The sequence below is a fragment of the Globicephala melas genome, chromosome 8 (assembly GCF_963455315.2).
Source record: "Globicephala melas chromosome 8, mGloMel1.2, whole genome shotgun sequence".
NCBI classification, from domain to species: Eukaryota; Metazoa; Chordata; class Mammalia; order Artiodactyla; family Delphinidae; genus Globicephala; species Globicephala melas.
In genome coordinates, this window is record NC_083321.1 from 25,374,879 (window position 1) to 25,389,091 (window position 14,213).

Sequence of the window (14,213 nt, forward strand, 5' to 3'; positions counted from 1 at the left end):
AAGCACCATAAAACAGAAGCAGTATTGTAACAAATTCAAAAAAGACTTTAAAAAAAATCTTAAAAAATACACATGAGCAGGCAACTCACAGAAGAAGAAATATGAATAGCCAATAAATAAACCTTAGAAAATGTTCAGTTTCACTAATAATTGAAGAGATGAAAAGTAAATGAGATTCCTTTTTTGTTAGTTACATCCTGTACTGAGAAGGGTGTGGTAAAAAGGACATTCTTTGTTCACTACTGAAATCACCATTTTAGAAGGCAATTTAGCAATTCACTTCAATTAATGTGGAGATTCTGCTCTTAAACATCATGAGAGATTATTGCCTTGTCCATTTTCATCAGCCTAACTATTGCACTTTTGTACTGATGGTTTGTAAAGATAATATCTCATGGGTCATCTATCTAATTGTAGACCTAATGTCCCCTCAGTTATTTCTATATTTTACCTATTTATCATTTTCTAGGTATACCACTAACAACCTCAATAAAGTTCTAGTTTATTCATAACAGTTTAAAAAAATTAACAAGTTGACTTCAACAAAGTGAACTGATTTCTCCTGCCTCCATTACTTTTCAAAAATTTAAGAAATACTTTTATCATTTTCTGTTACAAAAGCAATATTTATGTTTATTGTAGAAAAATTTAGGGGATAAGGACAAAGGAGAAAGTTGCCTTATTCCACCTCCAAGTGTACCACTTGGAGGACATAATTCTTAGACCTTTTTCTAGCCATAAATATATGTATGTAGTATACATATTGTCAAATTAACCTCCAGAAAGCTTATAAATGTATATGCCCACCTACATGCAGTGGGAAATGACAAGCAAGACCATAATTTCCCCTTGTTAACAGTGGATATTAAAGTTTTTAAAAATGATTTTTAGATGGTTTAAAAATAGCCTTTTTGTTTTAATTAGTTGTGTTTTTTTTTTAACATACTCAGTGGATATTTATAGATCTTCTTTTTTTGAGTTCCCTATTAATATTTTTTGCTGGATTGTATTTTAGCCAAGTGTAATCCCAAGACTGTTGGAACTGTTTTGTTTTAGTTGGGCCCAGTCGATTCTTGGAATTTCTACAGATCAATAAATTACCTTTTATCTATGATTTGTTCTACATGCAAATTGTAATCACTGTAATTTATAGAAGTTGCTCAAATCATTTCACCTTTGCATTTAAGGTCATATTAAATCTCTCTCCCTTAAAAAAAACACCACACTTCCTTAATGATGTCTCTTTAGGCACTCTAGGGGATACAAAGATGAATAGTAATATAAATAACATTTTAAAAAATTGAGATAATAGTCACGTAACATAAAATTTATCATTTTAACCATGTTAAAATGCACAATTCAGTGAGTTTTAGTATATTCACAATATTGTACAACCATCACCACTAACGAATTCTAGAACATTTTCATCACTCAAAAAAGAAGCCTCATACCCCTTAATCAATCACTCTCCACGCCCCCTCATCCTCACCCCTGGCAACCACTAATCTACTTCTGTGTCTGTGGATTTGCTTGTTCTGAATATTTCATATAATGGTCTTTTGTGGCTGACTTCTTTCACTTAGCATGTTTTCAAGGTTCATGCATGTTGTAGTATGCATCAGCACCTCATTCAGGTTTATGGCCGAATAATACTCCATTGTGTGTATATACCACATTTCATTTATTTATCAGTTGATGGACATTTAGGTTGCTTCTATTTTTTTACTCATAAATAATGCTGCTATGAACATTCATGTACTGTATATGTTTTTGTGTGAACATATGTGAACAAAATTCTCTTGGATTTAAACCTAGAATTGGAATTGCTAAGTCATATGGTGACTCTACGTTTAAATTTTTGAGAGATACATAACATTTCTGAAGACTTAATATGTGTGTGACACTTAGCACTTGACTTGCATTTTCTCATTGAATCCTCACAACTTTCTGTGGTTGGTCCAATTATTATGTCCATTTTACAGAAGAGGGCAACTGAGAGATGTTAAAAAAACTTGCTCAAGTACCCACAACTAGTTGGGACAGATCCAGGATTTGAACTATGGCAGTCTGGTTACAGAATCTGAACTCTTTACTACTTATTGCCTTGACACATATGGTTCGAATGGGCAGAAGATAGCTCACAATAATGAAACAAGGTGAAATGAAGTAAGAAGTATAAGTCCCATGTAATGTGTTAAGAGGATTATAGAGGTGCAGAGTAGATTCAGGAAAGGCTTTCTAAAGGGAATATTTGAAGGGAACCTTCATTTATGGGAACAAGTTCAAGAAGAGGAGCTGGGGTGAAAGCCAACTAGGTGAAAGGACTATTACAGGGATGGCAAGTTAGTTTTACATCAAGTGGCAATTCCAGTTCATTGGTAGTGACTGTCTATAGCACTGTGTGGAGATCCTGTATGCCAGCTCAGTGGGAGAGAGTATGATGAGTCATTAGCAAAATCTGCCATGGGTGAGGGAGTGGAGATTTGAAGACCTCGTGATATGAATTTTCATCGCTGGACTATTACGCTATGGAGATGAGAAATTATGGGGCATGTTCTGGAAAACAATGACTATGTGATTTTGACTGGATCATAGGGTATGTGTAAGAAAGTGGAGGCCAAAATAAGATTGGAAATATGTGATGAGGCCATATTGCACAGTGTTTTAGATGACAGGCTGATGCATTTGTACTTAATTCAGTAGACAGTGAGAGTCATTGAAGATTTTCGAACAGGGGAATATTGGCACAGGAATCCTACTATAAGAAGATTAATCTGGTGGCATACAGAATGCATTGACATGGAGAAAGGTTAGAAGGAAGGAGACAAGTTAGGGTAATGTTAAAAAATTTAGTAGATGGTGATAAAGTCATGTTAAAACAGGGAACTACCATTTATTTTCCCCCATTAATTCCTTAAAGATTAAAATGTAGGTGTGAGGAAATGAACACTAATACTCTGCTGGTGATACATTGGTTCAACTTTTCTGGAGGACATTTTAGCAATGTGTATAAAAAGACTTAATAATGGTTTATTCTTTTTAATTCAGTATCTGTAAATTTATGCCAAGGGAGTAATTCTGAACATATGCAGAGATGTAGCTCCGAAGGTGTTGCATTGCCATTTTAGAAAACAAATGTAGCCCAGTTACTTGTTGGGCAGTTTCTCTTGTCACCAGCCCATCTGAGTCAGGACTTGGCATTTAATTCACCGTGGAGAACACACTGCATGAAAAACATTTAGTTAGCAATGTTGAGTTTACTGAAGATTATGTAGGGGAGATGGAAAAAAGTCTTTAAAAAAAATTGAAAAACATTCATTAGGGGGCTCCCCTGGTGGCACGGTGGTTAAGAATCCTCCTGACAATGCAGGGGACACGGGTTCGATCCCTGGTCCGGGAAGATCCCACAGGCCGCGGAGCAGCTAAGCCCGTGCACCACAACTACTGAGCCTGCGCTCTAGAGCCCAAGAGCCACAGCTACTGAGCCTGAGTGCCACAACTACTGAACCCCACGTACCTATAGCCCGTGCTCCACAACAAGAGCCACCGCAGTGAGAAGACCGCACACTGCAACTAAGAGCAGCCCCCGCTCGTCGCAACTAGAGAAAGCCCATGTGCAGCCATGAAGACCCAATGCAGCCAAAAATAAATAAATTAGATAAATAAATTTTTAAAAAATTCAGTAAACTTGATAAATATTCCTTAGACATTTCTGCTTCCTCCACAGTGCTGAGCAGGGATCCTCATCTCTCTGCCCCTTCCCTACACAGAACTTAGCCCTGCTACCCCTCCTCTCTTTTACTGTTCCAAATTACTTTTTCTGCTTGATTTTGGGAATCAAAGTCTATTGCAAGTGGGTCTCTTTTTTTAAAAGCTGGTTTCTATTAGAAAAAAAAAGTGTCATAAATATTTATGGAGGATATAAAAATTACTTATGGATTACACAAAACATCGGGAAACATATGTTAAAAAAAATAGGAGGGATTTGTTGAATAAATTATGGCACAGCTTGTTACTACCTAACACTATTGAGTGATCGCTCTTTGGAAACATTTTCTCCCTAGGTGTATTCATTTCCACGGTTTTAAACATTACTTATGTGCTGACAACTCCCAGTTGTATACCTCTAGCACAAATCTTTCCTCTGTGTTCCAGACACAAATTATCTCACTCCAGACTAACATATGTATACTTGGTATCTCTACTTGACGTCTCATAGATGGCTCAGAGTTGCTGTGTTAAACCTGGTCCTCCCTGATCCTGGTCTTCCTAAACTTGGAAAATGGCTGTGCCGTCTGAAAAGTTACTGAAGTTAGAAGCTTAGTAGGCAATCTTGATTCTTAAGTCCTTCCTTCTTTCCTACCCCATATCCAATTTATTTGCAAGTCCATTGAGTACTGCCTCCAAAAGAATGCCATCAATCTCTTTTTATAGCCACTGCTACGCCCAACCAGAAGTTTCCATGCAGAGAGTACATGATATGTAAAGGCACAGAGACCTAAGAGGACTGGATTGTCTGAGGAAACTACAGGTACATTAGTGTGGTAGGTCCATGTGGTTTTAAAGAGATGCTGGAAAGGATGTCCTTGCAGAAGTGGGAGAGGATGGGATTCAGAGCAAAGGCAGCAAGCAGGTTTGGGTGAAGACCAAAGCAGGGACCTGGAGGAAACACTCAGGCCATCTCTTTTTAGAAATACTAGTAAAATAAAAAATCATACAACAAGGCAACATAAGTCACAGTCTTTTTTTTTTTTAAAACAGGTACAATGTTTGTCATTGGAGACATAGCACAATAACAAGTGGGACAGCACACAGAGAAACAGTTCTTTTTCTTTTTAAATTATTTATTTATTTTAGGCTGCGTTGGGTCTTCGTTGCTGCGTGTAGGCTTTCTCTAGTTGCAGTGAGCAGGGGCTACTCTTCAAGGCGGTGTGCGGGCTTCTCATTGCGGTGGCCTCTCCTGCTGTGGAGCATAGGCTCTAGGCACATGGGCTTCAGTAGTTGTGGCTCGCGGGCTCAGTAGTTGTGGCTCCGGGCTCTAGAGTGTAGGCTCAGTGACACATGGGCTTAGTTGCTCTGCGACATGTGGGATCTTCCCGCACCAGAGCTCAAACCTGTGTCCCCTGCATTGGCAGGTGGATTCTTAACCACTGCACCACCAGGGAAGCCCCAGTCACAGTCTTTTAATAAGCAAAGAGATGTTACAAAACTGTTGCCATCCCATCTGGAAGGATAGGTTTTGCTAAATGTACAATATCAAAGGTGTTACTATTAAAAGCATTTATTAGAAAAGGAAAAATAATACAAACATAAATGTTCTCTCTTAGTCATGAGTGAATTTGTTTAATCTCAAAGTCAGAAGTAGTTTTATATTGGCAGATTTTGACTTTGGAGGAAGGCCCAATACATACTTTCTTTTCTCTCTCTCTCTTTCTTTCTTTATATTAAAAAATTTGAAATAAAGATGTAATTCATATACCATAAAATTCACCTTTTTAACATGTATGATTCAATGTTTTTAGTATCTTCACAAGGTTATGAAACTGTCACAACTAATTCCTGAACATTTTTATCACCTCCAAAATAAACCCCATACCCACTAGCACTGATTCCCGATTCTCCCTCTTTATAGCCCTTGGGAATTACTGATCTACTTTCTGTCCCTATGGATTGGCCTATTCAGGATAGCTCATGTACACAAAATCATACCATATGTAGCCCTCTGTGACTGACTTCTTTCACTTAGCATCATGCTTTCAAAGTCCATCCATGTTGTAGCATGTATCAGTACTTCATCCATTTATATGGTCAAATGATATTCCATCGTGTGAATATACCACATTTTATCTATCCATCTATCACTTGATGGGCATTTGGGTTGTTTCCACTTTTTGACTATGATGAATAATGTTGCAATGAACATTTATTTACAAGTTTTTGTGTGGATGTATGTTTTCACTTCTCTTGGGTATATATTTAGAAATGGACTTGCTGGGTCATATGGTAACTCTGTGTTTAACTTTTTTGTGGGACTGCCAAACTGCTTTCCAAAGTGGCCCACCATTTTAAATTCCCCCTAACAACAGATTACAATTTTTCCACATTTTTTTTGCCAGCACTTGTCATTTTCTGTTTTTGTTTTGTTTTTTTTTAATTACAGCCATCCTAGTGCCTTCCTTTCCTTTCCTCTCTCTGAAGTCCTATCTCATTTGCTGGCTGAAACCTGATATTTCACTTATCATTCTTCATTTTAAATCATCTGAGGATGATTGAAATTGGCAGTCTACACAGTGTGTTAAAAATCAAGACATTTCTAGAAAGTCTAAAATATTTGGAAGTTCTGGTAATACTGGGCAGCAATTGGCTGGAGCTGAGTAGAGACTCTCCAGTCTTCATCATCTTCTACTGTCTTACACTTGGGTCGCTTTCCACGTTGTTCGTTTTTACTTGTCTCCATAGATAATTGAGCTTTCAGGTCCTGGTTAAAGCCATTTGGCATAACTTAATTGTGAATACTGACTCTCAGATCAAAATATAATGTACTCCACATAGAAATAGAGGAGGTACATAAACTTCATGGGGAAAATTATAAAACATTACTGAAAGAAATCAAAGAAGACCTAAATAAATGAAGAGAAATAATATGTTCAAGGATAGAAAGATTTAACTCTCCCTAATATAATCTAATTCAGTGCAATACGATAAAAATTCTGACAGGCTTCTTTGTGGAAACTTGACAAAATAATTCTAAAATTGATTTGGAAAAGCAAAAGGCCAAGAAAAACCAAAACACTCCTGAAGAAGAATATGGTGGTGGGAGAGTTGCCCTACCAGATTAACACATGACTTATTATGTGAAGAAATCTGGCATTACAAATCATAAGGATAAAAGGACTCTTCAATAAAGGGTGCTGAAACAACTTGTTATCCATGTGGCAAAAAAATTCAGTCCTCATATGATATACGAAAATAAATTTTAGGCTGTTTAAAGACCTACATGTAAAAAGCAAAAGTTTAAATTATTTAAGAACAAATATCGAAGAATATACAACATCAAGGAAGGAAAGGATTTCTTAAGCAAAACACACAAAAAAGCACATCCTCAGAGAAGAATATAGGTAAGTGAAATAAAATAATTTTCAGCAAAAGACATAATGAAAAAATGTGAAAGGACAATTTACAAACAAGAGGAAATATTTTCAAAACACATAATTGACAAACAATTGGTATTCAGAATATATTTTTAAAAACCTCTTTCAAGTCAATAAGACAAAGACAAACAACCCAGTAAAAAATGTGCAAAGGAGGGGCTTCCCTGCTGGCGCAGTGGTTGAGAGTCCGCCTGCCGTTGCAGGGGACATGGATTCGTGCTCCGGTCCAAGAAGATCCCACAGGCCGCGGAGTGGCTAGGCCCGTGAGCCATGGCCACTGAGCCTGCACGTCCGGAGCCTGTGCTCCGCAACGGGAGAGGCCACAATGGTAAGAGGCCCGCACACTGCAAAAAAAAAAAAAAAAAGTGCAAAGGAGAAATCAGAATGGCCAGTGAATATATGACAACATGTTCAATATCATTATTAATCAGAGAGATGTAAAATAAAACTAGTACCTGACTGGAAGAAATAAAAACATCTGACACTTCCAGGTGTTAGAAAGGATATCCATCAATGGAAACTCATAATTACTGCTAGGTAGAGTGAAATTGGTAAAAATAACTCCAGAAAGTAATTTAGCATTTTCTCAAATTTGAAGATGCCCATACCTTACCACTCAGCAATTCCACTGCTGGAGTACTCTTGAGTCCATGAAACAGGATAGAGGTACAATAATATTCTTGGCAGTATTGTTTGTAAATAAAAAATTGGGGTGGCCATCAACCAAAGAATGCATAAATACATTTTGGTGTATTTATCTAATGACAAGCAATACAGCACTGAAAACAAATACTTTAAGGCAACATATAAAAATTTTTAACAAATGAAATGAGTGAAAAAAGAAAGTTGTAGGAACATATTTACATTTATGCCAATTATATTAAGTTTGAAAGCATGCACAAACTAAATAGTGTATTGATTAGGGGAACATTCACATGTAATAAAACTATAAAGAAAAGCAAAGAAATAGTAGAAAAGAAGTGACAGTTACTTACTTCTGAGCATGGGAGAAAAGATGCAATCGAGAAGGGATAAAGAAAAAGTGGTATAAAAATGGGGTGTGTGTGTGTGTGTGTGTGTGTGTGTGTGTGTACACATACTGTTTATGTATGAAGTAGTATAATAAAATCTCAGAGGAGTTTTCATGAAGAAAGGTAGTGGGGAGAGGAATGGGTTAATTGGGAACCTCGGTTTGTGTAGGAGTATAAAATGCGGAAGGGAGGTTTTGAAGAAAGTCTTCACTTCACAGTTTTGCCTAAGGTTGGCCTTTTCCAAGATAGGGATTCTACTTCTTTACACCTTAATGTCACAAAGAATTGGGAAAATGTACGTTTTTAAAAATTATTTTGCATAAGAGATGACTACCCCTCAGGGCATAGGAACTGCAAACATTACATACATTAACAATGTGAAAGGCACAATAAAGGAATTTCCTCTTTTCCCCTTTAAATGGCTTGATAAATTTGAAAGAGCCCTGGATTAAGAGTCAGAGAACCAAGTTTCTAGTTTTGCTCTGTCCTAATTAATTGTGTGACCCAGGGTAACTAATTTTGTCTCACTGAATCTCAGTTTCCTTAGCAAGATTATTTCTAAGGCTCAGCTTTTTTTTTTCTTTTTGAGTTACGCGGGCCTCTCACTGTTGTGGCCTCTCCCGTTGCGGAGCACAGGCTCCGGACGCGCAGGTTCAGCGGCCATGGCTCACAGGCCTAGCCTAGCCGCTCTGCGGCATGTGGGATCCTCCTGGACCGGGGCACGAACCCGCGTCCGCTGCATCGGCAGGCAGACTCTCAACCACTGCGCCACCAGGGAAGCCCCAAAGGCTCAGCTTTAACTTCAGTCATTCTGTGAGTTACAGAGCCTCTCAACCAAAAAGAAAGTAGGCATGTTCATCATTTTCATTCATTAAAATTCATCATTTTAATAAAGATATATTCTATTAATTTGGAAAAGCAGAAGAGAGTATTAATTTTCCTCCCACAGTCTTAATGAAGAAATAAAGAAACTAATTTTCCATTACCATTCAAGGGGCAATCCACTCCTTCACAGATTGTGAAATTAATGTAACAGATTCAACCAACTGAACGGTCTATGCACCTTTCTTCCCCTCTCCCATTCCAAGCCTGGGAACTATATTTTATATAAACAAAGTTTAAATAGTTAACTAAAAACTAATGCCTTTTTATACTTAAGTTTATATATAGTACTGTAGTTAGAGCAAAATACCTGCAGACAGTTTCCAGTATCTTTGACTTTATAGCATTTATTGTCTTCTGTGTCTGAAGCACAGCAGATATTATGATCTTTACTAATTATAATTTTCCTAATTAAAGTAACTTGTATCTATAATGTCTTATTTTCCTAAGGTGTTCAATGTAGTTAGCAGATATTAAATCATTTATCTCTATAACATATCAGTGAAGCTAGTAGGAGAAGTATTGTTCTCATAATTTAGAGGAGAATATGAAAAGTCAATGATCATAGGTCATGATCATACAGCAATTTTTGTCATGAACATTAAGATTAGATCTCTGTCTCTCTCTCTCTCTATATATATACATATATATATATTTTTTTTTTTTCCTCCCCCACCCACTTCCCATTTAGGGGAAATTCCCTACCATGCACAACCCTAGTGGGATGCAGGGATCTGCCTTCCACTACTGAAACCAAAGAGCAGTGATATCCCCTCTCCCTGGCTTGGGGCAGCCAGAGTAAGGGCACATTATCCAGAATATAGGATTTGGACATTCTAGTTCAGGGCCTTGAATCTTTTTCTTTTTTGAAAATAATTAATTATTATTATTATTTTTGACTGTGTTGGGTCTTCGTTGCTGTGCACGGGCTTTCTCTAGTTGCGGTGAGCAGGGACTGCTCTTTGTTGCAGTGCATGGGCTTCTCATTGTGGTGGCTTCTCTTGTTGCGGAGCACAGGCTCTAGGCACACAGTCTGCAGTAGCTGTGGCATGAGGGCTCAGTAGTTGTGGCTCGTGGGCTCCAGAGAGCAGGCTTAGTAGTTGTGGCACATGGGCTTAGTTGCTCTGCAGCATGTGGGATCTTCCCGGACCAGGGATGGAACCCGTGTCCCCTGCATTGGCAGGAGGATTCTTAACAACTGAGCCACCAGGGAAGTCCCCTTGAATCTTTTCTTAATTTTTATTTTATATTACAGTTGATTTACAATGTTGTGTTAGTTTCAGGTGTACAGCAAAGTGATTCAGTTATACATATATATATATTTTTCAGATTCTTTTCCCATATAAGTTATTACAGAATATTGAGTAGAGTTCTCTGTGCTGTACAGTAGGCTCTTGTTGATTATCTATTTTACATATAATAGTGTATATATGTTAATCCCAACCTCCTAATTATCCCTCACCCCCACCTTTCCCCTTTGGTAGCCATAAATTTGTTTTCTTTTTTTTTTTAGCATCTTTATTGGAGTATAATTGCTTTACAATGTTGTGTTAGTTTCTGCTGTAAAACAAAGTGAATCAGCTATATGTATACATATATCTCCATATCTCCTCCCTCTGTGTCTCCCACCTACCCTCCCTATCCCACCCCTCTAGGTGGTCACAAAGCACCAAGCTGATATCCAAAAATTTGTTTTCTAAGTCTGTGAGTCTGTTTCTGCTTTGTAAATAAGTTCATTTGTATCATTTTTTTAGATTCCACATATAAATGATATCATCTGAGATTTGTCATTCTCTGTCTGACTTATTTCACTTAGTGTGATACTCTCTAGGTCCATCCATGTTGCTACAAATGGCATTATTTCATTCTTTTTTATAGCTGAGTAATATTCCATCGTATGTATGTACCACATCTTCCTTATCCATTCATCTATCGATGGACATTTAGGTTACTTCCATGTCCTGGCTATTGTAAATATTGCTGCAGTGAACATTGGGGTACATGTACCTTTTTTTTTTTTTTTGCGGTATGCGGGCCTCTCACTGTTGTGGCCTCTCCTGCTGCGGAGCACAGGCTCCGGACGCGCAGGCTCAGCAGCCATGGCTCACAGGCCCAGCCGCTCCGCGGCATGTGGGATCTTCCCGGACCGGGGCATGAACCCGTGTCCCCTGCAACGGCAGGCGGACTCTCAACCACTGCGCCAGCAGGGAAACCCTTTGTACCTTTTTGAATTATGGTTTTCTCAGGATATATGCCCAGGAATGGGATTGCAGGATCATTGGGTAGCTCTGTTTTTAGTTATTTAAGGAACCTCCTTACTATTCTCCATAGTGGCTGTACCAATTTACAGTTCCACCAACAGTGTAGGAGGGTTTCCTTTTCTCCACACCCCCTCCAGCATTTATTATTTGTAGACATTTTGAGGATGGCCATTCTGACTGTTGTGGGGTGATACCTCATTTTAGTTTTGATTTGCATTTCTCTAATAATTAGCAATGTTGAGCATCTTTTCATGTACTTTTTGGTCAGGGCCTTGAATCTTGAGGGAGTAATGCACAGATGCAGAAACAATTAAGAATTACTTGTACATACTAGAAAAGATAGCCAGAATCTACAATGGTGTTATGTGTCTGCTGTCAATTGTGTCCTGTGGTGTGACCTATCCCAGCGTCCTAGCCAGATGATTCCTCTGGTGTTATCTGGGTTCTGGTTCCTGATGATGAAGCCTCCTTGGCTTCTGCCCATTTTCTGAATCTCCTCCTCCAGGTTTCTCATTGATTTTGTGAGCTGCCCAATGCCCTACCAATAAATTCCTCTTCTGCTTATATTAGCCAGAGTTGATTTCAATTACTTGCACACAAGAGCACAGATTCCCGTAATCTAACTGCTTTTGAAGGCATGATTTTTTTTTTGGCCGCACTGCACGGCATGCAGGATCTTAGTTCCCCGACCAGGGGTCAAACCTGCAGTGGAAGCAGAGTCTTAACCACTGGACCGCCAGGGAAGTCCCAAAGGGATCATATTTTAATCACTAAGTTGTCCTGTATACTTAGGATATTTAAGTTTTGCACTAAATTAAAAAATTTCTCTGCTATATTAGTTGAAGTCTAGCTGCAAACTCATAAGTCTTTGTATATAGCCTTTAGGATAATGTCAACCACATATTTTTTATTGGACCTAATCAATAAAGTTAAAATGGAATTACAGATTGAAAATATTTCCATTATATCGAGCAAGGAAAAGCAAGATACAAAGCAGAATGTATAAAATACTCTCAATTTTATACACATATTGGTGAATAGAAAAAAGTACTGGAAGAATAGGGAATAAAAGCACTCAGACTTCCCTTGTGGTGCAGTGGTTAAGAATCTGCCTGCCAATGCAGGGGACATGGGTTCAATCCCTGGTCTGGGAAGATCCCACATGCCACAGAGAAACTAAGCCCGCGAGCCACAACTACTGAGCCCGTGTGCTGCAACTACCGAAGCTCACGTGCCTAGAGCACGTGCTCCGAAACAAGAGAAGCCACCACAATGAGAAACCCACACACCACAGCGAAGAGTAGCCCCCGCTCGCCGCAATTAGAGAAAGCCCGTGCGCAGCAACGAGGACCCCAAAACAAAAAAGAACCCCCCAAAACACTAATAAGTGTAGTGGGAATATAAGTTTGATTTCTTTGTGCTTTATTTTGACATTAAAAAATTGACATGTATTATTTCATAATTAAGAAAAACCCGTAATAACTTAAGTTTCTGTTTTTTTAAAAATGGAAATTTACTGTTAAAAGAAACATTTCCACAGACTCTTTACTGATTTAGTAGGCTTTTAGTCAACGATTCATGGATCAGGCAGCATTCAAACTAACAGATAGAGAGGAGCTCTGAATAACTGCACAAGATGAGAGATTTTTATAGACTAAAGTGAGGGGAACAAGGAAGTTATACTGGGCATTTGCTGGTTGATTAAAGCAAAGTTACTTTCCTTATATGGAGCAAAAGAGCGTCTTGGAGCAGGTCGGGTAACTTGTGCTGAGCAGGCAAGTACTGATTGGTTGACCTAGGACTTCCTTCCTTGGGAGAGCCAAGCATAGAAACATAGTGAAGTTTTGTTTTGCTGACATGGGGCTTAGCATGAGCAACTCCAGCTTGAGCCTCATCTGGTTACTTTATACCATTACAAAAATAGAAAAAACGAGACCTCATTTTGCAAACATAGAAAGAAAATTAGTCATAATTTGGCTTCAACAATTACCAACACATGGCCTTTCTTGTTTCATCCTATATATGCTTTACTCCCACTAATGCTAAATTATCAGCTCAGAAAGATTTTTTTCATATAATTGATTATTCCTTCTTTTGCATACATTACTCTCCCTTTTAGGAATTCTTAATCAACATCTGTTTCTTTCACTTCTTTAAACCTTATTCTCATATTTTTCTTTCCTTTATCCCTTTATTTTGGTTAAATTTCTAAGTTTGCCTCCTGCTTTACTAATGCTGCTTCTAACTTTGCTGTGTACTGTCTTCAATGCAATTTTAAATCCAATCTTTTCTAGTCTCAAAGTGTTTCATTTTTATGAATGCTGATTTTGTTCTCATAAACAATCACTTCTTCGATCTTATTGAAAAAAAGAATCAGAAAATGTTCTAGACTTTTCTTGTTTTTGTATTAAATTTATCTTAGAGGGATCCTTTCCTCTGATCATTCTAGATGGGGTGGTCAAACTACAACTCTCAGGTGCCTGTTTTTGAAAACAGTTGTATTGTAATACAGCCTCGCCCCTCTATTTACATAGTGTCTAGGGCTGCTGTTGCATTATAAAGGCTACAATAGCTGCTTTCCTGCTACAATACCACTCTGTCTAGTTGCCACAGGCTGTATGGCCTGCAGAAGCTAAGATATTTACTATCTGGCCCTTTATAGAAGACGTTTGTTGACCATTTTCCTAGGTGGTATCTTACTTTTGAATTGCAGAGTATTTTCATAATTCCAGAGATTTTTCTTTATTTGCCTATCAACAAGGATTATGAACAAAGGGTTAGTACCAGAATCAAAAGGGGACCCTTTCAAATTTTGCCTGCCTGGGACCCACATTAGACCTACCAAATCAGAATTCTCTGTTGTGCCAACCTTCTTTCTCTCACTACCC